We start from the raw sequence: 26,572 nt of genomic DNA on the forward strand, positions 1-26,572 counted from the left end.
TGAAAGGTAGGTGACACATTGCTTGGATCTCTACAGTCCAGCAGCTGTGACAATGATATTTTGGCTGTCCAGAAAAAGCTGTGCTGTTCCTAAAGACACTGTCAGCTTCATCCTGCCTTCCTCCCAGCTGCAGCTGGTGAATCCTTAGCCCTTGTTAAACAGACAGCACTTGCAAGACATTTTATCTCCAACTAAAAACTACCTGAGAAAAATCTGACCTGAAACTGGTATTGAAAACATGTGAGTATATAATGTAAGATAGTGAAAAGGTTAATATGGGTTTAATGAATTGGAGTTCTTCCTTCCCAAGAACAAGAAGAATTTACTCTTGAACTGTAGCAGTTTATTTAGGGTGGTACCAAAGGGTGATGAAAGAGGATGAAGTGTCTGCTAAATACAGCAGAGATGCTCCAAATGTTCTTTGCTTCTGCTCAGATCTTACCAGGGTTATGAGTAATAATACAGCAGGATGGCTTATCTCTTAAAAACTCTACTAGTCAGCTGAACCCGTGCTTGGCTTATCTATTTTTTTTCTATTCTGTGGGATTACAAACTGAGTATAAATCAGATTCACTCCTGATTCACTCCAGATTCACACCTGATTCACTCATGATGTTTGTTGTCAGTGCAGCAAAGTCATTTATATCATTGGTAATAAAAATAGTGGTTGCTTGAGATGATGTATTTTATTAGGCTTCCTGTCAATGGAAATTATCCTGACCAAATCTGTATTTCAGCACAAGTGGTGGGAATTACAAAACCTCACTGTGATGTTTTTGATTGAGGGAGCCATCAAGTTTGGTAATTGTAGCTAATTATTGCTGAAAATTCAGCTGCAGTTTGTTTGGATTTGACAGCAGAAGTGTCGGGCATTCACTGAACGTAGCTAATGAGAAATTCTAACTGTGATTATGAGGGCTTATCTGAACAGGTGCTTGCCATAAAGTCATGGTCTTGTATTCTCCTTTCCTCAGAATTTATGTTAAAATTAAACAAATAGATGCAACGTTTGACCTCACATGCAATGGAACTGTATGTTTTGGGGTTTTTTTTTGATTATGGCATTTCTCAGTAGCTGCATATCTGCACAGTGTCTGGCTCTGAGCATGTACCAGCCAAGGAATGAAAGGTTGAAACAAGTGAGAACATATTGTGCCACCAAGAGTCTGCCTTAAAAAAACTCTTGGGATGCTTATTACAGATAGTTGAAATGAAACCAGTCAGCTAAGGAGGCTTCACAAAGTCTCACACCAGCCAGGTCTGTGTAATCTCCTGAGGTTTAACAGGGCCAAGTGCTTGTGCTGCACCTGGGTCAGGGCAGCCCCCGGGATCAATCCAGGCTGGGGATGAGCAGATGGAGCAGCCCTGCGAGAAGGACCTGGGGGGCTGGTGGGGGAGAGGCTGAACATAAACCAGCCCAGAACCCCCCGTGCCCTGGGCTGATCCCCCAGTGTGGGCAGCAGGGCAGGGGGGGATTCTGCCCCTCTGCCCCTCAGGTGAGACCCCCCTGCAGAGCTGCTCCAGCCCTGGGGAACAGCACAGCAAGGACATGGAGCTGCTGGAGAGAGTCCAGAGGAGGCACCAAGATGAGCAGAGGGATGGAGCAGCTCTGCTGGGAGGAAAGGCTGGGAGAGTTGGGATTGTTCAGCCTGGAGAGGAGAAGCTTTGGGGTGACCTGACTGTGGCCTTGCAGGGCCTGAAGGGGCTACAGGAAGAAAGATGGAGAGAGACTATTGACAAGGGCTGGAGTGACAGGACAGGGGGAATGGCTTCCCACGGACAGAGGGCAGGGTTAGATGGGATATGGGGAAGGAATTCTCGGCTGTGAGGCTGGTGAGGCCCTGGCCCAGGTTGCTCAGAGAAGCTGTGGCTGCCCCTGGATCCCTGGAAGTGTCCAAGGCCAGGTTGGACGGGGCTTGGAGCAACCTGGGATGGTGGAAGATGATCTTTAAGGTCCTTTCCAACCCAAACCATTTTATGATTCTATGAAAATGTGTTGATTTGTTGCAATTAAGAATTTACAGTCAATATTTTCTGCCTCTGTGTTTGTGCAGAAGACAATATACATTTTATGACTTTCAGAAACAGCTACAATGTTTTAAAAGTGAAAAAAATCATTACTAAATATTGATTTCATCAAAAGAATGGCTAATATGTTAAGGCACAAACAAATAGCTGCCAATGGAATTTATTCAACAGTCTTGCATTGACTTCAGCTGGAGGTACATCAGGTCTGTATTAAACCCCATCAACTTAATTTCCAGTAATTTATTCTAGAATTGTATCTTTTAATAATGCACTATGGATATGTTTAATATAAAAGTAATTTTGTATATATATATATATATATATATATATATATACTTGATTTTTAAGGTATTTTTTAATAGAATTAGTTAACTTTTTTACAAGGATTCATTCAGTGAGGGTCATCCTGATTTTGCATTTGCAGTATGTTCATGTCACAGTTAAACACTAATATATTAATTGAAAATTAGTTAATTTCGCCAAAATACTCATCAAACACCTGTATATGTCATCAGCTTTCCTCGCCTCAGTAGATTGCACAAGGTCACTAACTTGCATTGTTAGTGCAATTGTGTTTATTCTGAGTTTTTCTGGGAGCCATTCAATGTATTTTGAGTTGTGTTGATGTGATGTACAAGTAATGTGATAACCTTCCGTTTCCTAAATGGATGTGCAATTCTTTGAGGAGCTTTCTGACAGGAATATTAGCAATGATGAGTTGAAAGTCTGCTGTGAATAGTTACACAAAATATGCTGTTTCAGCAAATGCACAGGATAATCTGAATTCAAGGAAATATTTGCAGATATAGCATCTGAAAAGTGCATGAATGTGATTGAAATGTTTTAATATGAAATGAATATTTAAAGATACATTGGCAATATTTACATAGGTTTTATAATTGCTCACGTGTGTCAGGCTATCTTCAATATCTTGTCATGTGAAAGAGGAATGAATTAGTTAGGAGGAAGTAGATAAATGTAGAAACAAACTCCTGTTCTTTCAGAGGATTGGAGTTAAGTTTCCCTCGTGCAACCAATTGCTGGAGTTGCATCCCAGAGCCCAAGGCGCAGCTGCTCATCTCTTGTCAGAGAGGCAGCAGTGAAATCCTCTATTCTGCAGCACAATCACAGGGTCATTAGAGGTGGAAAAGATCTCTGAGACAATCCATTCCAACCCTCCCCCCAGCACCACCACCATGTTCCCCAGTTTCCCACCTGGCACACTGCTCTGAGCTGAGACCTTTCAGAAAACCCTCAGACCCCACAGGGAATTGTAGGATTCCCTCACAAATAGAGCCTCGCTGTTCCATACTCCTACTGTTATCTTTTCACTTGTTTATACTCTCCAGATCCAGAACTGAATTCATCATTTCTTTGTTCTACTTGAGAAATTGATTTGTAGACTCAAGAATTGAACAGGCTTTTTTTATTCACACTGGGGTACTTGAAATATTTGCACTGTTTGCCCTACTCAAAGATAAAAATGGACTTGTGTGTCTTGCCCTCTATCAAGAATATGAATTTAATTATAAAATTTCTTTACAGTTCCCAGCTTTAAACCCTGTCCACCCTTGCCATTGAAGGCACCAGAAAGTTTGCAGCTGAGTCTTCCTGACGCTCTTTGAATACACAGAACTTATTTTTAACCTTTTAGTTATTGTTACAAGCTGATGGCTTCAGCTCTCTAATTGCATTTCCTTACTGACATCTGGATGAGTCACACAGTCCCTTTTATTCATTGTTTTGTTATTTTTCCTGCACTGCTGATATATCTTTTGATCCACCCGGCTCACATATTTTTAAGCTTGGAATTCAGCTTCAAAGTTGGGCACTACTGCATTAGACTGTTTTCAGCTTCTAATTTTTATTTGCTGCATCATATGAGAATCTGACCAATATCTTTGCAGCTATTTCCATCAAGGACACAAAATTCTTTATACTGTGCAATGTGTCTTCTATAGTCAGGACCTTTCATCATTGTCTAATTCAGCTTTTAAGCACAAATCTTCCCATTCCTAAGTGCTAAGATTTATTATGTGGAAGCTGAAAGTCAGTGTGTTTTTTGACTAGATTTTCTCTGAAGTCACTGGTACTTTCTCATAGAGATCTGTGTTTGCCTGGTTGTGATCATTGCTGAGAATTGGATTCTGAAATTCAGATTTTACCTTCCCTGAATGCCTTGTGCATTTTATTATCAAAGAATTTAGAATAAAAGGTAATTTTGGATAAAGGTTAAACATAAGTGGGTAACTTTCAGGAAATGTCAACTTAATTTCAGCAAAACTATAGAAACTTTTTTTGTAAAGCTTTGTAGGATGGAACGTGCTTTGTTTCTTAAGGGCTACACAGTTTGCAACATTTTGGCCAGTGACCTCTAACCAAATTTGGATGTCATTTTGGTTGAGAGTATGAAAGTTGGATAAAAGTAACTTGACCTTGAAGTTTTATTCGCATCTTATATGTGTCCACAAAATTTGTAATGACAAAAGTTTGTCCTCTGATTCTTTTTAAATTTCAGAATATTTGATGCTTTTTCAGTCTATAATTGGGTTATAATAAGACATATAAACAACTTTTATTCATCTGGTTGAGGGCACAGGCAATGACCTAACCTTGTCTGCTGCCAACTGATGAACCCCTAAGGAGGTGCATGTTGAAGTGTGCTGCCTCTTTTAAACTTCTTCATCCAGATGTTGTGTTTATTTGTGCAATACACTTGTTAAATTTAGATGTCTTTGGTTTTCCCTCAGAATTTCTATAAAATTTCTCTATCCATCTCAATCATTCATACATGAATTTCATACAAATATTTTCAGCAAAATAGTCTTGGGTTCCTTCTGAGGCTTCACGATGTTGTTCAAAAGCAGAGGGATAGCTTGTCTGACCACTCCTAGTTCATACTGGTTCATGTGTTAGATTAGATATCAGTTAACAGAATGTTGTAGGAATGGTGTAATTTCTGGATTAGGTCTTCCTTTTAAAAACATGCCTGTTCTATATTTTGGGGGAAAAATATTTTTAACGAAGAATGGCTCTTGTATCTTTGTTTTTTGTGCAAGATCTTCCATTTCAGCTGCTAAATTACTCATTTTAAATACTCTGCTATACAACTAATAGACAAGATTGTGATGTATTTAATAGCATGGAAGGGGAAAGAGGGGCAGGAGCTCCTTTGTTTGTGGGCTGTAATCACAGAATCCCAAAATGGTTTTCGTTGGAAGGGACCTTAAAGCCCATCCAGTGCCACCCCCTGCCATGGGCAGGGACACCTTCCACTAGCCCAGGTTGCTCCAAACCCCGTCCAACCTGGCCTTGGACACTTCCAGGGATCCAGGGGCAGCCACAGCTTCTCTGGGCAACCTGGGCCAGGGCCTCCCCACCCTCACAGGGAAAGATTTCTTCCTTATACCCCACCTAAACCTGCTCTCCTTCAGTTGACACTGGAGGAAACAAGCAGTGAAGAAAAAGGGGCTGCACAGGCCTTACCTCCATCCCTGCTGCAGCTCAGTCCAGATGGATATGGGGTGTTCCCAGAGAGGTTTCGGGGAAGTTGAACATTGTACTGCCCTTTGTTCATGGCTTGAGACAAACCTCAGCTCAGCTCTCAGTGTGCAATGTATTTTTTTCTAACAGTGAGACATAAAGAGTGCCAGTAAGTGAGGTATTGTGCCTTTGTTGGGAGCTGACTAGAACAGTGTTAGCTGAATAACAAGGCAAAGCCTTGGAAATCCTATTTTTCTGCTTTGCAAATGCACATGTACTGCTATTGAAACATGTGAGAACCCAATTAATTTAATCTCGTGATTCAAAATGCCAAAGGTTCTGTGTCCTTTAGCAAGTTTGAGAAATAATCTTCATTTCATTACTCAAATGATCTCTTCTTTGTTGTCCCCTTTTCACATCTAAACACACATTAAATCTGTTGGATCTGCAACCCCAGATCAAGATATTATTTGTGTGGAGGACGGTAGAAAACATTGTGAAGTATTTCCCACAACCAGCTCAGTGGATAAGCTTCTGTTGCTTTAAAAATATAATGTGAAAACTATAATGAGAAAAGTTTGGACTTGGGCCAAAAAATTTAAAATCTTTATGATGGATTAAACTGTTTTGCAACTAAATACCACTTTTCTCTGAAAGAACCCATTCCCTCATGCAACTAAATACTGCCATATGCTTAAATTCTTGCAGACCTCCTAAGGCTGACCCAGAAGAAATGTCAACAAATGTTTGTGAGTCCTTGTGGCCTTGTAACATTTTCTTTAAAAAGTGAAGAATGGAACAGCAGGAGCTGTAACACTCCCACAGAACAGACATATGAAGGCATATGGCTAACATGGGAACCTGCTGGCTCTTCAAAGCTTCCTGGCTTCATTCTTAAGGCTCCTTTTCCTTTTTTTTTTTCTCAAGACAGTTAAAGTTGTATTTCTGTTTCACAAGTTGCTCTGTTCTACTCAGAGCTGAGTTAGGAAGCCTGGGGTCCCACAGGGCCCCTGCTGGGCCATGGGAGAGGTGCCAGAGGGTTCTTAAAGGTGGCAGGGGGGAAATCCGGGTACAGTGGGATGGGGTGGCCCCTGGGACTGCTCCTGAATCGGGATGTCCCTCCAGCATCTTTAGACTGTCACTCACCCGAGCTGGGCACGTCCCTGAGGGGTGTGCAGACAGCCTTTCACCCCGAACACAGAGGAGCCTGGAGAGCAGCCTCCTCCCTGCCTGCATAGTTCCTAGGAAAGTCTTCTGTATAGCATAACTCTAATGCTGACTCTATTTTTTAAAATTGCAGTAAATTATATTTGCTGAAACCAACCAAGTAGTTGCACTTAAGTTTCATTGCAGATGTGGATTTATTACATTTAACTATGAGGTTTGAGTTTGCTGGTATGGGGGAAGGTCTTCAAACGCACAGGATGACAAGTTTTTTCAAAGTCAATGTGATTTAATCACAAAAAACTTCAGAATTCTGATAGAATTTATGCTCCCAAATACCTTTGATGTTTTGGATTATTTTTCATCCTCCCTGTAAGTGTCCTTTCTTTCCATTATTATTTTTAATTGACTCAGTTACTCAGTGCTCACGATTGAAAGACATCCTACAGCGCCTGGTTTGCCCTGGTGCTGCACAGATGCCTGGGCTTCTCTGCTCCCATCTACATTTATTCCTTTGATGCAACTCCAGATCTTGCTCTGAAACTTGTGACTTTTTACTCATTTTTGTTTCAGTCCGTTGTACAGTGCTTTAAAGCATGAAATCTTGCCTTTTTGAGTTACAACCATGTGTATTTCTCAATACCACAAGATATTTCTCCACAAAGTATTTGGAAGATAATTTATGTAACTGCTCATAAAATTATACTATCTTGATGTGGGGGATTGTTGAGGTTTATTTTCTCATATGTGGCTGGGGAAGTTCCTGTGCCCTGAAAAATAAAAACATAAAACCAGGACTTGAATAAAATACAAAATATAAAAGGAAGAATCCAACATTTAGTGTGGTTTCTGTGGTTTATTCCTCATGCTCTTTCTCTGGGCACTGTAGTTACAGTAAAAGGAAAACAATAATGTAAAAACAATGAACAGTTTGCATGAGATTGACAGAATGAATAATTAGATTTCTTTTTTTAAAAGGGAGTGGGAAAGCTTATTATTGCCATTTGAAATGTCTCAAATGAATTTTCTGAAGTGTTCAGCCATAATTTAGCATGCAGAATGCTGTCTGTTAGAAAGGGCTGCATTATAATTACCATTGTTGTGAATACTGACTGGAGAATCAGCAAGGTGTTGAAGCCAAGTTGTCCACACTCTCAGGTAAACTCCTTAGGTGGCTTGTTTCCATAGAACTCAGGCTGACACTTTCTGAAAACAAAATAACAGGTTTGTTTAGGTATGTCGAGTTGTCAAGTGCTCACAAGTCTCATGAACTTGAAGATGAATCCAAAGACATGCGTATCTATTTTTGTTGTACAAATAGAGAGCTCAGCAACTGCACATTAAATGTGTAACAGCCTTATTGTGGCTCATTTCCATGGCATACACATGGAAAAAGGCTGTTTCCCTGAAGTTATAACTCTATGGCTACATCAGTCCAGTTTTAGGGCGTCCAAAGGAGGGACACGGAGATGGGGAAGGGCCTTGATTTGAAGGCGTGGGAGGACACTGAGGGCACTTGGTGTGTTCAGCTGGAGCAGAAGAGACTGAGGGGAGACCTCAGTGCAGTTCCAATTCCTGGGCAGGGGCAGAGGAGGGGCAGGGACTGAGCTCTGCTCTGGGGGGACCAGGGACAGGACCAGGGAATGGCTGGAGCTGTGTCAGGGCAGGCTCAGGTTGGATCTCAGGCAAAGGTTCTTCCCCCAGAGGCTGGTTGGGCACTGCCCAGGCTCCCCAGGGCAGTGGGCACAGCCCCAAGGCTGCCAGAGCTCCAGGAGGGTTTGGATGATCCTCTGGGGCACAGGGGGTGACTCCTGGGGATGGGCCTGTGCAGGGCCAGGGGTTGGACTGGATGGTCCTTGTGGGTCCCTTCCAGCTCAGGAGATTCTGTGATTCTGTGATTGTGAGAGTAAATTACTTACCTTCCCAGTGCCATTTTCAGATGCAGGCGTTAATTATTCTCTCCAGCTCAGTGGTGGAGCTGAGGGGCAGAGGGCACGTCCACAAAGCCTATTGTTGGCAGATGGAATCTCAGCCCACCGGAGCTATGCAAACATGTTTATCATTGTGCCAAATCTGAATTAGCAGCTCTGATCACAAGCTCCTATGCCTCTGCTCACAGGAGGACGTGGTGGGTTGGGCACAGTGTGCTCTTCTAACCACATTTATTCAGCTTCAACTCAGCTTGGAACTTGGGCGGAAAAAGCTCACATCTGCCAGAAATACACTGTGTAGATATTCCCAGCAAATCTGCCCAAGGCCACCCAGGAGGCTTAAGTTATGGCCTAGAATATTCTTCCATCCCTGTCCAATTCAGTTGAAAAGGAAAAATGTTACTGCTGTATGAAAATTATCCCCCTTATATTTTTTAGATAAGCTCTTGGCAAACAGGCTTTTCCATGCTTCTGTGGAGAGCCACAGTTCTGCACAATCATGACTCCTTTCATGATTATAAAGTTATCTTTGATTTTTACTAGGCATTAGAATCATGGCATCATAGAAGCATTAATGTTGGAAAAGCCCTCCCAGCCCATGGATCCCCCCTGTGCCCCATCCCCACCTTGTCCCCCAGCCCAGAGCACTCAGTGCCACGGCCAGGCCTTCCTGGGACACCTCCAGGGATGGGCACTCCAAACCTCCTTGGGCAGCCCCTGCCAAGGCCTCACCACCCTTTCCAGCAAGAAATTCCTCTTCATGTCCAACCTGACCCTCCCCTGGCACAGCTGGAGGCCGTTCCCTCTCCTCCTGTCCCTTGTTCCCTGGGAGCAGAGCCCGACCCCCCCTGGCTCCCCCCTCCTGTCAGGGGGTTGCAGAACCAGAAGGTCCCCCCTGAGCCTCCTTTTCTCCAGGCTGAGCCCCCCCAGATCCCATTTAGGTTACTGCCATATGCAATCTCCCTTTTTGAATGGATATATAAACACTGGGCATTTCTGGCTGAGTCACAAAAGAAAAACACTGAAACTTAGAGAGTAGCTGCATTTTTGAAATATTTTAAATAGTGGTGAGAGGTTCTCAACTTTCAGCCAATGTGGGCTTGTTTGTTTATTTGGGGTGGGGTTTTTTTTACTTTTATATCATCCTCATATTTTTGTAAATATAGCCTTTTTGTTGGTTGAATATGAGTTTGCTAGATGATTGCTAGTGGTATTCTGGAGCTCACTGTCTGTTATTTAAAGCCACTGTACAGCACCTAGGACTGTCTCCATCAGGCAAAACCCAATCTATTCCTAATTATGCAGTTTTTCCAGAAGATGCAGAGCATTTGCTCTGTTATTATTTGGTTATGTGTATTTCTACTTCACAATCATTGTTTTGAAGAAACCTCATAATGCACTCGCTCAGAGCTCATAATAATTACACTACAGAAAATTAAAGCCTTGGTGGTATTTGGGAGGCGTAATGAAGAGCATAAACATGTTAAATATTAATATCATTGACTATTCTGGTTAATTTGGACTGTGAAGTTCAGTGTTACAAGCACTTCATTACCTGATGCAGCTGAAATATGTATCTGTGTTTATGTTTCAGTTCTCAAGAACAAATTGGGAGGTTTGTTACCAAAAACAAATAACTCCACAAAAAATAGAAATAAATTGTAATTTCTGGAGTGGAATACTCTGAAATGTAGGTAGTGGAAAATCATATCATTCTGGCTAAAAATATTGCTGAAATTCTGGAAATCTGTATGGGTTGTGAGTAGAAAATGCACACCAGGTATCGTGAGATTCTCCTGGTCTTTCCAAGTTCTTTGCTTACTCCATGATATTTAGATGTATCTCTAATTACCATTTCTTAAAAATTACATACTCTTGAGGATTGTATCCAAACACCAGTTGGTCAGTGTTGTTCAGTCCTGAAAACTGAAATGTACCACTTAAAAGGCTTTTTTTTTGAATCATCAACGTTTAGCTTGTCTCTCTGTATTTTTAAGCTTTCTTTGGTCAACACCTAGAGACTGTTTCATGGACAAATTAATGTGTTTGGCATTGCCTTGTCCTTGATTGAGAAGCCAAGTGTAATGTCCTTTGAGGAAACACAAAAGAAAATGAGGAAAAGACAACTAGGAGAGACAGAAACAGGATGCCTTTTGGTTGACCTAAAATGAATTTACTACCCATTTTCCCTTCCTTCCACCCTCCCTAGAGCTAGACAAGCCATGACCTCTGCGAGTCTGGGAGGAGAATGGAGTAGGAATAGGCAAAGAGATGTATTTGGTCCAGAAATAAAACTGAATTAAAACTTTTTTTAAAAGCTTTACAAATGTTTGAAGAGTCATTGCTGCATTTGCAATAGGTTCCCCAGAATGAATCGTGTATCTTCCTGGGATCACAGGGATATTCAGAGAGTTGAATGAGGCACACGGAAATTCAGAAACGTCAGATCTCTGTGGTGACTTTGAACAACTCTCCTTTTCTTTATTTATTAATAAAAGGAAGGAGGTAGGGAAAAAATGTCTCTGAGACCAAAGAGTTCTGTCTCTCTTGAGTCTCTTGGACAGATTCTGAGCTATTCTTCTTTATGGTATCTGATGTCTCAGAATTGTTCTTTCTTGGGTGTCTCCAGTGGACTTGGAACCAGCAGGATGATTTTTTAGAACATTTATATAAAGATTTTTTGAAAGGTTAGTTGAATTTATTTTCTGTGCTGAGTGTCCCCTACAGCTTGACTAATGGGGGCATTCAGCTTATACTTGAGTGGCTCTCAATTTTTACGTTTCTTTTTAGGTCACTAGAAGAGATTGATAAAAGAGAGCAGAAGAAAGCCAGAGGAAAGAAATAGAGAACAACCTACTGAAATTGGTAGCAGAGAAAGATAATATAAATAGAGCCCCAAATGCTAGTGAAGACAGTCTGCTCTGGAGGAAGGATCTGGCCACTCGTGTTTACAGAATCACAGAATATGCTGAGTTGGAAGAGACCCACAGGGATCGTTGAGTTTAGTGGAAGAAAAGCACCAAAGAATAGTAAAATGGCAAGGGGAGGAAACAAACTAGAAGAAAAAAAGCAACTGTAAGGAAAATTTGCCACAAAAATCTTTCTCTGGTGACAAGCTCCAATCCACAGTGTCTGACATCTGCTGGTGGTGGAAGCTGAGTTCCAGCACGACTTAGAAGGCTTTGGAGCAATTCTGTTTTCCTCTTGCAGAGGGACTAACTGATCTGGGTTGCTTTGCATGCATAACATTTTTCCAGGAGAGGACTTATATGTACCTTTTACTGGTGGTGGTTCAAGAACACGTTTGAGATTATCTGCTAGACAACAAATATGAAAAGTCAGGTTTTGGAGTACAAATGAAGTACTTTTCCCACATGTAAGGAATTCAAATTACATTACATTTCTGCGTGGTACACAGAAATATTTGTTTATGCATGAAAAAATGGTATATATATTAATTTTTGTGCATATATACCTATATAGGCATATATGTACAAAAAATATGTAGCTACTTGCTGTGGGTCTTCTTCTTCTAAATTTAGAATTTAGAAGAAACTCAGAGAAGTTGGAAACATTGAAACAGAGGGCTTGATTTATGATATTTAAAATGACAGAACATACCTGCCTCCAGGCCTCCCAATCCACTTGTATTCTTAGTACCTGGATAGGATGGGACTGGAGCAGCATGAAGCTAATTAATACAGACTTTATCCTCAAGGGCCTGGTGTTTGCCTCCAGGCCCTTGTGACCCAAAAGCAAAAAGGTTGATAAAGTCATATTGTACTGGGGGAGCACAGGATCTGGATGCTCATGTGATTTGCAGGGGCTAATTTGTTCCTTGTGAGCCCACACAAACCTTTTCTGTACTGATGTTTAATTTGGCCTCAGATGGATGAGATTTGGGCTCCAGTGTGCAGTCTGTTAACATTCTGCAAAGCATTAAGATGTATTTTTATCTCTCATGAAAGCTCACAGCTACTCTGTTTTTAGTTTCATTTCTGCCATGATTTGTGGCCTTCAGCTCTCAATGTTCAGGATGCTCGATGACTTTTCCACGCACCGTGTTTGGCCCCGGCCAGTGCCTCCTCTCCCTGCTTGTGGCTCTGCAACCTGCTCAGTGTTAGTCAGCACTCAACAGCGTGGAGAAGGGATGGGAATATCAAGGGGGAATGTTTTGGGAGAGTATAATGTAAGATCAGAATAGTTCATAAGAAAGAGAAGCAGGCTGTTCAAAACCTGTTTGAACAGAACCTTGTTTGTGTGAAACCTTCTCTGCAGCTCTTGTGTTTTGTCCTTTTCTTGTGTGTCCTGCCTTCCACAAGTCGTCCTTCTGAGTGGCAAGGTTCTTTCCTTCCGGAGGAAGGGACAAGATAGTACAATGCTTTGATTCAAAACCTGTTTTCAAGCCTCATTTTATGTCAGGCTTCTTATGTAAATCGTGTTGAAAACTTCGCTTCTCCAGGACTGAACTCAGAGCTGTGGGATACAGACATTAACACCTTCCTGCCTCAGAACCAGGAGGGGATAAAAATAATGTCAAGCATTCAAGTACTGAGGTGGTGAAAAGCAGAAAGAGAGGAACTCTTGCCTTGTCCCTGCATGAGGGACACCTTTGGCAGCTTCAGGTGCTGTGGGTGCTCCAGAGAGGACACAGCACAGTGCAAACACCCCCCACAGGCTCTGAAGGGTGGTCAGTCAGAGTTATTTACCCAGGCCTGCTAAAAGACCCTGTAATTGCATGGGTATTTATAAGGCAGATTATACAAGATTACCTTTTTTTTCTTTCTTGCTCTTTGTTTTGTTCTCTTCCTTTGCACTATCTTTCAGCATTACATGGTCAACCTCAAAGTGTCCGTAGAGATCCTGGTCATACTCTAATTTCAGCTATGGACATTAATGAAGTGACAGCCTTAATAACCTAAATTAACATTGAATTTGGTGCTGCTTCCAGTGGTGGAGTTGGACCAGGCGACCTCCAGAGGTCCCTTCCCACCTAAATTATTCTAGGCTGCTGTGTTGGTTGCTGCACGTGGGATTCACATTCCTTGGTTTAGCTGCCTCTATAAGTGGAAAAAGATTCTCCTGGAAGGTGATTCCCAGCATAAGCTTATTTAGATGCCAAGATAATAAGTTGCAGGAGCAAATTATATACACCAAGGACACTGTTCTCCTGGTCAAGGCCCCCAGATCCATGTTCTCTAGCAGGACTAAATGCCCATTGTGCACTAAGAGACTTAAACTTCAGTGCAGACCCATTTTTTAATACCTGAACAGAGACTACCCACTATATAAAAATAGGATGTGCTTGTGTGCCGTGTAGTAGGAACTAGAATAAAACTGAGAGCTGGCAGGAAACAGATTTTGTTGAAGCTGTGTTCCTGAATTGCAAATTGCCAAAATGATCAGAATAACTTCATGCAAATTATATTTATACAGATGATACAGCTTCAGGAGAGAGGGAAGTTTGGGCACTGCACAGCACAGAATAGCAAACATCAAAAATGACATATGGGAAGTCAAGTTTAAACTTCATGTTAAATCAGAACTTGTGCCTACATCTTTAGAACAGTTAATTATTCACTGAGGAGAGAAGGTGACAGAAAAAATGGGGAAGCTCTGCACCCAAACAGTAGAGATCCTCAACTGGCACATGGGAGCTCTGAATTCAGGTCTCTTTCCTCTGATTTTTATACTGATTAGTACATTTTTCATGTGTGGAATGTTTTACAGTGGGTCTTTGCTTACTTTTAGAATTGGCTCCAAGGTTAAGTGGTGTGTGGCAGGGTCAGACTGCAAATTCATGGTAGAACCACGGAAAGCTCACATATTCCTAAATCTTGGGTTCTGCCTTGTGAGCTTAAACCTGCATTATATGTATTTTTAATTGTGTTAGGTGCTTTCTTTTTGCATTTTACCAGTACTGTTGTTGTTTATTGTGTACATTCTGAATATTTTAGTATCTGTTTAATATGAAGGTTATAAATACCTGTATTTTTGTAGTCTGGGAAAAAAAACTCATTCAACCACTCAGTCCATTTGCCTGGGCTGTGTAAAAATGTTGTTTCCATATTGGATTTGAATAAGTTTGAATCTCTTCAGGTTTTAATTCAGCTATACAAGTGACTCTGGGACTTTGAATATGGTAAAGTACCCTTTGCTTGAGCAATAATTTAGATTGATGACGTTTTCCTTGAGTAATACTTGGGCATGGTGTCAGTTGTCTTTCCAAAAGCACTTCTCTAGCAAACTATAATTAAATAACTTTGTGTGGAAACATGAGGCAATGGAATTCTGACTATGTTAGAAATGCTTTTGGAAGTGTCATATATACAAGATATTTTAGGGTCATTTCTGTGATAGCTACCAGAATTTTCATTGGGCTTGAACAAAGTTGCAATAATCTGGCACTTTTTCTTTGCAACAACTGATCCCTGATGCTTTTGTATCTCTCAGTAACTGGGACCTCAACGTACACAGTTATAAATCCACAGTTTAAATCCTTTGATGACTATGAGTAATTTGTCTCTATTTCATTAAACTCTCACATATGTTCCCAAGTTTATTTCTATAATTGCTCTTCTGGAAATACTTAATTTTAGGAGCACATTGGATACAATTTTGCTCCAATCTGAGATCTTTGCAGATTTCTAATATTTTTCATCTCTTTTAGTGATAATGTACTTGGGTCTTTTTTATAGAAACAAATGTGTCAGCAGTGTAATTCCCTGCAATCAGGAAAAGGGAAAATGAAAATAAATAGAGGTTCAGGGCTGTTTTGGGTTTCCTTGATATAAATCTCATATTTTGCATGCTCTGTGATTGTATTAGTTTATTCACTTTGCCAAACAGCCCGAAAAGCTGTGAATATTTATTTAGTGCTGTTCCTAATAGTTTTTCTAATAGGGAATTATTTTGCTACAAAGAAAGACATTTGTAAATGAAGCAGATAAGCCCTTTGGCAGACAAGGAGTGTTTTGTTCAACACAAGAATTCTATTGTCCACTGCTTTAGTTGTCAAGTGCCTGGGGAGCCCAGGATTTATGATGATGTTACAATGGCCCTTTCAGAGGGGACTCTAAGAAGCTGTGAGATTCCGTTCCTCTGCTTTTCAGACTTTCAAATCTTTTTATCATGCGAGAACAATGCAGGATTCAGCTGCTGCTTGGGCCCAGCACTGCCCATTTCACATCAGGCATTGTGCAGTAATTACCATAGTGACAATGCCTGGGGGGCCTTTTCCCCTCCAACCAGCAACATTTCCAAATTGTTCGAGTTGTCACTTTGCATAAACCAGCTCTGCAGCCACGGCTTCTTTCACCCCCCCAAAAATCTTGTTGGGCTTGGTTTGATTTAAAGTGCCACTATGGCAAATCTATTTGGGGCATTGGAACTGTTTAATGGAGGGGTTTTTGAGTTTTCTTGTAATTATAGTTGGTCTTTGAAACAGCCTTTTGTAAATACAGAACTTGGGGCTTTTTTGGCTTTTCTCCCTCTTGTAAAGGTTATAGAGTAATTAGAACTACATTATTGAAGGCATATTCAGCTGTGGCAGAAAATAAGAAAATAAAACCATATTATACAGTAAATAATAGGCATCTGATAAATAAAATAACGATAGTAAATAAATAGGTATCTGATACCTATATATCAATTAATCAGCTAAACTGTTTTACCTGCTATAGTAATCATTCAGCCGTCTTAAACCACGTTTTTCATGAAAATTGATATCTGGAGGAGTTTCTCCTTGCTTGATATTAATATGAAGATTTATCTACTTCAAATAATGGTTAGTGCTACAAAAAATATTGATTTGTAAGCCCTGATATCTGTTGAAATGCAGTGTAACTGAAGAATGGAGCCTGTACTTGAGAGTAAAATTATTATTTGTTATTTGAGGCTTGGAACAAGATGATCTTTAAGGTCCCTTCCAACCCAACCCATTGCGTGATTTAGGTGGTCACTTCACTGGTGGTCAGGTGTTTGCACAGGGAAAAGCTTCACAGTGTAGCAGGTCAGGTTGAGGACTGGCAGGATTTTTTATCAACCATTTGCTGCTTTTAAGAGCAAAACCAGAGCTCATAAAATTAGACCACAGGGATATGTAAGAGATATTTTAGAAATACTTATCCAAGCAACTTCAAATGCCTTGAGCATAAAGGAATCTTGAGCTGCAAAGTCATCCATAAAGATGTTGTTGTCTGTAAAGACACTGAACAAATTATCAAAATGAGAGAGTTTATTCAGTTTTAGTCTTTCTTTTCATTAATTCATCTGAATTGTGAATTAGTTATAAAGGGTCCTTTTAGGAAAAAAACAAACAAACTTGCTTGCAAAATGAGCATAGCTTAAAATGCCATAGGTACTTCATAGCAAATTCATTGCATAAATGTGTTGGAATATTTTTATAAACCAAGGGATTTTATATTAGTGACTCAGTCATCATACAAATGATTATTTCATAGAGCAAAATTCACTTTCTAGGAATGTGGTTTTTTATAGAACATGAGCCCAAATTTTTAAAACAGTAAGTCAGCATATCTGCAGCCACGAGTGGCCAGAGAAGCCACATGATTTTATTTCTTTCCTTGGTGGAATAAGTGTGAAATATGGTTTTGCAATATTGAATATTACCTATTCAACCAATGCCTGCCTATTTTGTTTCTCTACACTTTTGCTGGGAACTTTGAAATTTGGCCTGTGCTGCTGAACTGGTTTTTTGCAATTAAAACTTGATTGCTTTAACAGGGGTGAAAAGTGGGTATAAAATGGAGGATTGGTATAGACCAGACAACAGTTAAACACTGAAGAAAATTACTGACTTGGGTGTATCGACTCAAGTTGCAGAGACTATTTTTCAATAATTTGTCCTAGAAATTTTCAGTTATTAAATCTTAAAGTACTGGGCAATCCACCCTGGTTTCCTTGGTGAGAATGAATCTTAGTCCTAGAATTCATTTAGTGCCGTTTAAGAATCTATCAAGGTCTCAAATGGGCATCATAAATACAGTGTCTACACCAGAACTTAACAACAGATCACACTGAGTATTGCCATGGCATTCAGTCACATTAAATATATTTTATTTATATTTTACTTGTAGAGGAACATGTTCTCAGAAACACACGGGGTGATGAAAGACTGCTCTGTGAACTGAGCATTCTTAACTTACTCATTTAAATTCGAGAAAAGACTTGCCTCACCTCCTAAGAAATGACTCAGCAGGTTTCCTTTTGTTTCTGCACCCTTTTTACAGCCTGGCTCAAATTCTTGACCCTTTTAGGAAAGAATTTTAACCACCAAAACAAGTATAGATGAACTTCTTACAGGCAGAGCCATCTCTTGCTTGTTTCCTTGCTTAAAATGCTTTAGCCTAGATATTTTTTTCCTACTGTAGTACAGTTCTACTTCCTACAATAATTGACTCCCTTCTCCATCATAATGGTAAAACCACTAATTTTCTAATATGCCTTCAGAGCACTTAGAAATGTTCAAAGCACATTTTGTTGGTTGATGGCATCTGCACCTGTTACTTTTCTTCACTACAGTGTGTCTTGTGTTGGATAATGTTCCCAGAACAGACTTTTCCCCTAGAACTCAGTTTTTTGGGATTTTTTTCAGGAGATAACAAAAAAGATGTGAAAGAATTTTGATATGACCTCAAGCATTTTAGTTATGGGAACATTCTGGCAATAGTTTGTTAAATGTTCAAGGCCAGATTGGACAGGGCTTGGAGCAACCTGTAGTAGAAGGTGTTCTTGACCATGGCAGGGCAGGATTTGCTTTAGGGTCCCTTTCAACCCAAACCGTTCTGTGACTCTAAGGTGAAGACTATTTACTAATTTTCTCCTTGAAATTATAAGAAGCGTTTAGTTGCTTGTCTTTAGGCTCTTTTTAGGCTGCTATGATAGTTTATAGGGTAGACTTTAGTTTCGTTTTATTATGGTACCACCACTGCATTGGATTTCTGATGGACTTTCTCCTTGTCTGCAGCCAGCGTTGAAGTAGTGGGTCCGTGGCAGCAGAGACCTGACACCTGCAGTGGCTCCCAGTCTCATTGGGTGGATTTCAAATGTGTGGAATATGCTACGTCAACTGGCAACAAGTTTCCAGTGGGTGAAGGTAAGTCCTGCATCCATCTTTTAAGTGCTCCATCTTTGAGGGAGGTCAGATATCCATGGCTGTCTCATTCCTGTGCTGGCTGCACTATTTGTACAGGGGAGGGAACGCTGAACCTCGCTCAGGGTGTGCTGCCAGGCAGGTTTCTCGTGCCTCAGAGGGTTTCTCCAGTGCTTTCTGTGTCACTCAGGAGAGCTGATGCTGCAGGACACTGACCATGCTGTGCCTGGAAGGCACAGTTTGAGAAAGTGCGTTTTTGGGATCATGTTGGTTTAATTTCTTGTTTAAAGCACTGAAGAACAGAAATGTCAGAATTTTTCTAATATTTAGGTTTACAGCTAGAATTTATCAGTCAAAAAGATTCATACTTTTCTTATTCTAGCGAGATTAATTCCATATTTGGTTTATTTCTCTGATATTTTATGCAATACCACTGAGCTGAATCTAACTGCTTAGACTTGGGTTAGGAAAAGAATGTAGTGGGTGAAAGCTTCAGAGAAGGTGGAAAGTGTGGAAATAGAGCAGTACAAGAAACTCTAGACTTAACAATAGTTGTATCTGCTGCTCTGATACCTTTAATTTTTCAGATCCTCTGTGACTTTCAGTTGTGCTATTACTGTGATTCCACAGAGGTGAGAATTGCCCACTTACAGAAATGCCCATGGTTTTCTTTTTTTAAATTAACACAGAAACAGATTAAGTGAAATAGATAGTAAATACAGAAACAGTACCATTTTTATGGAATCAAAGGCATGATCCCATCTGAATTGTCGAGGATAAGAAGTGCAAAGCCAGGTTGTTAAAAGCTGTAGCTCTGTAGCTGACTCAGGTTTTGCATTCAATGCACTCAAGTCCTGCTTGACAGACACTGCATTTCTGTGGACATGCCCTTGAATGACAATAATCTTGTTTCCATGAGCCGAGCGGGCCGTGCACTTAAACACCCTGTGAGCAGCTCTATAGGTTTGTGTTTGCAGTGCCCTCTGACTCGTTAAAGGGCAGCAATGAGGCTGAACGTGACAGTGACACCGACAGCAGCCAGGTTCATGCAGCCCCTGGGCTCCTGGGGAAGAGCTCAGCTTGGAAGATTCTGAGCCTGTCTGAACACAAAGGCCACGTTTTGCAAACAGTGCTCAGCTCTTGTTCGGATACAGCTTTTCAACAGAAGAATTCTAAAGAGAGTGTGGTTTGAAGGCTTCCTGACTAAGTTTCAAATTCATTTATGGGTATCAGGAAGACAGCAAAAATACCTGAAATGAGTTCTGCATTCAGGTTCTCTGGTCTCTGCTCCATGCACAGTTACATGCATTTTCTCACCACTTGTTTCAGTTTGCCTCTTTTGGTGTTTTCTTATGTCTCAGTTCATGGTTTAGTTCAGGCCTCTTTCTGCTCTACTTCGGAGCTACACTTCCAACTAAACTAAATTTTTACAAATTAAAGGACTGTGAGGGATAAGCTTAAAGGAAAACATGAAGGTCCATCCCTGTCACTAGTGTATGAGATAAGTGAATTCAACAATCTGGGTCCCTACTCCAGTTTTTTTCATGCCTTATCTGCAAACCTGTTGTGTCTTTTCTCATAGACTTTTTTACATATCAGGGTTAAAGTAAATAATTTCTGAAAGAAAGCTTCCTGCAGAGTAACTGTGGGATGTTCCCTCTGCTTGGGGTGTGAAGTGTCTCCCTGCAAAATAGGAGGAACAAGAGCTGCTTTTGTTGATTATCATGTAAACCTGTGCATCCATATGCTTCCTAAATTCTCCTCCCTTCTTTTGAAGGATCTTTCTTAAATTACTCCCAGCTGTGCCTGTTCAGGAATGCAAATTTCCTGTTACAGTAGCTGGATAATCAAACAGTTGAGAAGGTAAAATATTCATGTTTAGCTATTGTTCTGAGACAAGGAGCAGCAGGACAGACAGCAAGGCCCTGCTGAGCTCTCTGGGAGCTGGAACACAGGCCAGTAGCCTCAGGAAGTGGGAATATCCTGACTAGAGGTTTCCTTCCTGTATAGCTTGGATTTTTTATACAGAAGTTCAAGAGAGACTGGTAATAGGCAACACCAGATACATTTCCCTTCAGTTATGTTATTCTGAAAGCATTCTTTATGAATGAAGGGTCTGCAGGACCCAAAACAGAACAGCATTATAGAAACATGAAATGGTTTGGGTTGGAAGGGATCTTAAAGCTCAACTCATTCCAGCCCCTGCTCTGGGCAGGGTCACCCTCCACTAGCCCAGGTGACTCCAAGCCCCCTCCAACCTGGCCTTGGACACTTCCAGGGATGGGGCAGCCACAGCTTCTCTGGGCAACCTGTGCCAGGGCCTCCCCACCCTCCCGGGGAGGAATTCCTTCCATATATCTCCCTTGAATTTCTCTCTGTCAGCGTGAAGCTGTTCCCCTTTGTCCTGTCACTGCAATCCCTGATGAACAGTCCCTCTCCAGCTCCCCTGTAGCCCCTTCAGGTACTGGAAGGCTGTGATGAGTTCACCATATAGGAAGAAAAACTGAAGTTCACTTACCGGCCATAAAAATCAGTGTTGTCAGATGTATATTTTACCTCTTTCTTGTCTAACATCTTTTTATTATTTGTTTTTAATAGAAAGACTATGGTAGGAAAACCATGCTATTCCTGGCATACAGGACAGATCTTGGAAGGAAATTGCTGTATAGTTTTGTTTCTGCACAAATGCCACGTGGAAAGAAGGTTGATTTCCGCCCGCAGAACTACAGCACAGAGCAGACACCTCATGTACCTGCAGGATCAGCTTATTACATGTTTTTTAGGATGGATTTTAGTAATCTCAATGACATAGGCTCATATATGAGGGCAAAAGCTTTGATTTTAGTAAGATGACACTCCAAAGTAAATTGAATCCTGAAGTGGTTCTTAAAGAAGGGTCTGAGAGTGAACTGTTAAGAGTAAGACAGTCTCATTTCACACAGTCTGTGTAACAAGATGCAGTCTGAATTTATTACTTTTGCTCTTTGGTGATCTTCAAGACTTGCTTGAGCTAAAACACCTTTGGACATATTGTTAGAATAATTATAAAACAGATATCTTGGTCAAATAGATACCAAAGAAGAATGATTATTTTGTTAGAAATTACAAAGACTTCAAAGACATCAAGTGGGAAATATGTTCACAGTCCTGTCTCTTCTGGTCTCAATACCTCCTAACATGGACATTTTAGATTTTCCTATCTGCTTTTAATAGAAAATTATTTCCATGAAGTACTATTGCCTTGAAAGAGTCTTGACTTTGTTGAAATGTGTAATTTGTTTTTGGAAGTAATTTACTTGTACCTGAACTGAAATTCAGGTCTTGGTGGCAAAAGGTTTGTTCCAGCTCAAATGCTGAAACCAGAGTCATCAAACACTCATCCTCTCTGGGAAATTCCAGCCCTGTTTGGGCTGGGTGTGCTCTGCTCTGGAGCATTAAAAGGTTGATACATTGACTAAAAAACTCACCAGAACTCCAATCACTTGTGAGTCAAAATAACCTCAAATACTTGTGAGATCTGTGTTGTGATAAAATTAATTTCTAACAAAATGCCCATAATTACTTTAAAGGTGAGAAATGTGAACCAAAAGCTAAATCAAAGTCTTCCAGAAACAATTTTGATCAGAAATTACTAAGAAAACTTGCCAACCTAAACTATAAATCCTCTGTATAGTTGCTCACTTTGGGCTTCAATAATGATGATGTTGATAGTAATAGTAGAAAATTTAACACATTCACCATAGGGTCTCCAAGAAAAAAATACACACATCCAGGGCTAGAAAAAATAAACACAAGAGAAATTAAATAGTGTGTCTTGCACATTTATATTACATACAAAAATTGATTGCTGTGTACTCAGCCATTCAAGTTTCATATGCAACAAAAACCGTCTTGAATTCTACTCAATTGTTAGTTTACTGTTTCAAGAATGAACATATTCTGTATGCTATTAAATAAATCAAAATTTAGTGTATTTCATTCTTTTGAGGTATTTAACCAAGCCAATTTGTGCACTCTTAGTCACAGCTGAAGAAAAACTTCTTGTAAATTGCTTCAGTATCTTTCAGGAATACTTGGAGATATAACCATGCTACATATGCAATTTATAGACTCTACTCGTCTGCATAAACAGTAATAAAGTCACACAAGTTGTGATTGCTAAAATCTAATATAATGCAATGGTTTTCCCCCCTCTATTCCTGACAACCTGCATTTGCAAACGCTCAGTTACTGTATTTTAAAATGGCTTTTCAATTACATTCTACCGCTCTAGGGGAAAGCCTTTTGACAAAGGCATGACATAAACCATTTCTATTGCAGCTCCATCACAGTTCCCATAGCTAAACTAGACTGGACAGTTCATTAAAAAGAAAAATTAATAGTCCGAGGTTGTAGGGAAACAATAACAGATTATGACTGGCCTGTGGCAGCCCACTGAATTCATGTAGTGGAATAAAAATGGTTCCCTTGTCTCATAAATGAAGGTTTGTTTCAAGGTTTTGGGTGAAGTCACTACCTCTGTCCCTTTACAGGAGAAAAGCTGTGCAGTTTCTTGTCTATAAAAGCAATACTTGTAATTCCTGCAGAAGATTGATATGTACTCTTTGGGATATAAAGCACATGTTGGATAATCATTGACTAAACAGAATAGAATAGAATAGAATAGAATAGAATAGAATAGAATAGAATAGAATAGAATAGAATAGAATAGAATGACTAAACAGCTACATCAAAGCAAAAACTAACCTTCTCAGGGTAGGGCAGAGGCATGGAGGGGCGAAGTGAGGATGGAGTCAGGACTAAATCCTATCTTTTCTTATCTAAGGTAGGAACTGTTCTAGATCAAGCTAAGTTTGCTATACTGAGTGTGCCAAAGCCAAAGTATTTGTGATTCAATGGTAGTTCTTTTAGGTCTGCTTCTGCTACCTGTGTAACACCATATGTGATTTATCTCTTGCTTAAGGCTGTTCTTAAAGGTGTAACCAAGTCCTAATGGCCTTTTTCTAGATGTTGCTGCATATTTTTCTGAATTTCCTCAGGATTTCATGGTTCGAATTTCCTGTATAATTCTGGTATGTGTGGCAAGCACACAGACTTATACTTTACTGTTGAAATCTGAGTTTTATTATATCAATGCTATAAATTCCTGTCTCAGAAGATATTTCAAAGCATATGGGCTCTGGGATGCATTAACTGTTTCTTTTGGCCAGTAGCCACAACCTTCTAATGAATTCAATGGGATAACAGGAGAGGCCAGAAAAGGGGAAGTCTGAGCCAATATAACTTTTGGAATCAAATGCAGGACTGACCCTGCAGGGTATTTTCTGGTTCTGTTTATGAACACAATCTTCTTTCAGAAACAGCGGCCTAAAATACTGAAAATTCCTGGTTCTGGTGTCTGATCCCCTGTACTTTTACAGGTTTATACCTACTTTTACAAAAGAACTTGGACATCTGGCCTCCAACTCTCCCTTTTCTCCCTCCAAAATAGGAAAGCAGATTATGTAATCTCTAGTCTAGCCACTCAGAGGGGCCTCCTGGCTCTCTTGGCTTGGTTTCATGCTCTAAGCTATATTTTGTGAACCGAGGCTGCACTGAAAGAAAAATAACCAACCAACCAAAAGACTCTCCTTGACCTCCCAAGCTGTTTTCATGCTCACACTGCAGGCGACATGTGTGAGCTGCAGCGTGTTGGAGGGAGGGTATTTCTCTGCATTTTTCCAAGGAATGTGCTCACACAAACATTGAGCCCTCACTAATGAGCTGTTCACTCCAAGGCTGGGGACTGACTGCAGACTTCACTGCTGTGTTGTGTTTACAGGTCCAAAGTACCACTTGTGCCCTCTCTCCCTCTCTGCCGGGTCCCAGGCCCAGGAGAGAACAGTCCCAGCGCAGGGAACAGCCTTTCAGTGAGTCACAATGACTCACTCCAGGGACAGCTCAACAAAGACCATGTTGTGCTGTCTCACAGGAAATCCAGTGACCCACTGGTTGCTGCTGCTCTGCTGCTCACAGGATCAACAGAATAACACAATGGCTGTGTATTCAAGAAATGGAATGGCTGCTTTTCTCCTTGTAGGTCTGTAGAGATTTGATTTGCTTTATATTTAACAAATAAAAAGATCAATTAACTGTTTAAGTGGGGAAACTTCCCAGCAAAGAAGAGAATGGCAATGGCGTTTTTGATAATTGTCAAAACTACTCTCCTAAGCAGAAGCTGGTGCTCTGTTGGCCCAGTCATTATCCAGGTTCCTTCTGCTCCCCACGTGCCGTTCTCTCCTTTCAGCAAGATCTGTGTCCTTTAACCAGAGCTCACACATGGCTGACATATTATCTTTAGTGCAGCTGAACTGCTTTGCCTGTGTTACATTGAGCTTTCAGATCAGATTTCTTGAATCCTCCATCAGTTTATTATGCTACAGCTTGTCAAGATCATTTAGACCGAAGGAACAGAAGTTAAAAGCTAAGAATGTACTTTTAACCTAAAGTCTTAACAGTTAATCAAAGAATTGTTAGTTCAACTATGTTGAGCTTTTATACAAGTTATGTACAGTTAACAGTGATGCCCACAACCTTCCCTTTCTCTGGTGTCATACTCCCCATCAGCTGCCTGACCCATCAGGTCCTTGAGTTCCAGAACAATACAGGGATGGATCCTTCTTCCTCCACCCAGAGTGATTTTTGTTTCCTAACATGCTCCATACCCTTGCTTGCTCTGTAGCTCCACATTACCTCCTGGTTTGCTGTGAAAGGTGTATTTTCTGTACATTGAATAATGCCCTTTCTTCCTCTGTTATCCAAGACTGGTTCTGTGCAGCTCCCAAGGTTGTATCTGTTCCATGGCCAGCAGCTGACCCCTGGTGAGCAGTTTACAGCCTGGGGGCCTCCACTGTCATCTTGTACCTGGACTTTCAAATCTCCTCATATTATCCCATGCCTGTCTCTGCTGCATTTTATTTGGGGGTCATGGATAGTTTGTTCTACAAGGAAAAGTGGGTTGTTATTTTTATCTGTTCGTTTCCAACATGTGCACAAACCAACTGTGTGACAGCACACACTCATCTTGAGCTAAACCAAAAGCCACCCGGTCCTTAGAGAACCTGTTACAGCCAAATAAGTTAACCAAAACCAAGGCCCAGGCAGGCCAAAACAAGTCCTGATGATGAGTAAAGGTCCAAATGGGTCCTGCTACCTGTGCTGACAGCCTCATACATGGCCCCTGGCATGTCACAGCCAATGGGAACACCTGGGCTTACAAGGCTCTGAAATATTAACAAGTTCATGTTAACACATGGAAAATTATTTTTTACACTATTTATTTAAACCCCATTATGAAATAGGCATTTAGTAAACATTCTTTTTAGTAATCTTATTCTTATATAATCATTTCTGTCATGTATTATAGTTGGGTTCAGTTAAAGCTCTGTTTCCAAACACAGTATAAGTGGCTGTGTGTGTCCTTCATAATGATTCTTCCTGCTTATAATATATATTTACCATTCCTTGGGTCTGATTCTAAGCTCACTTACTGAAGCTTGAGCCAGAAGGGGTTCACAAAATTTGCACAAAGAGCTTTAGAAAATAAAGATCATGTTAAGTTTTTTATAGCAATGTTTACCCTGTCAACCATTACATTGGAACAAGAAATATGTCTGTCTGTTCAGAAAGATGTTCCCTGTTCTTGGATGAATCCCCAGATCCAGTTTCTCCAGCTGGTGCCCGTCTGGTGCTTTATTCTCTCTGACCACTGGATTTCCAGGAAGCTGTTTTTTATTGTCCTCCTGCAAGTTTTGCAGTTGAAACCCCTGTCTTTCAGTCTTCAAAGTGGTGAGAAAAGAGAGGGTTAGCTATG

At 40.6% G+C, this 26,572-nt stretch overlaps 1 protein-coding gene across 2 annotated transcripts in view; it reads left to right on the forward strand.

Annotated features, from left to right (window-relative positions):
- CDH11 (cadherin 11) overlaps positions 1-26,572 on the forward strand; it is an 82,147-nt gene that overhangs the window by 22,570 nt on the left and 33,005 nt on the right. For both annotated transcript variants that reach the window (XM_051805776.1, XM_051805778.1), the window contains exon 2: positions 18,595-18,723. The gene's annotated coding sequence lies outside the window, so the exon portion shown is untranslated. The remainder of the gene's footprint in view (positions 1-18,594; positions 18,724-26,572) is intronic.

This window comes from Manacus candei, unplaced genomic scaffold (genome assembly GCF_025592945.1).
Source record: "Manacus candei isolate 608988 ecotype Guabito, Panama unplaced genomic scaffold, ASM2559294v1 h1tg000065l, whole genome shotgun sequence".
In the NCBI taxonomy this organism is placed as follows: Eukaryota; Metazoa; Chordata; class Aves; order Passeriformes; family Pipridae; genus Manacus; species Manacus candei.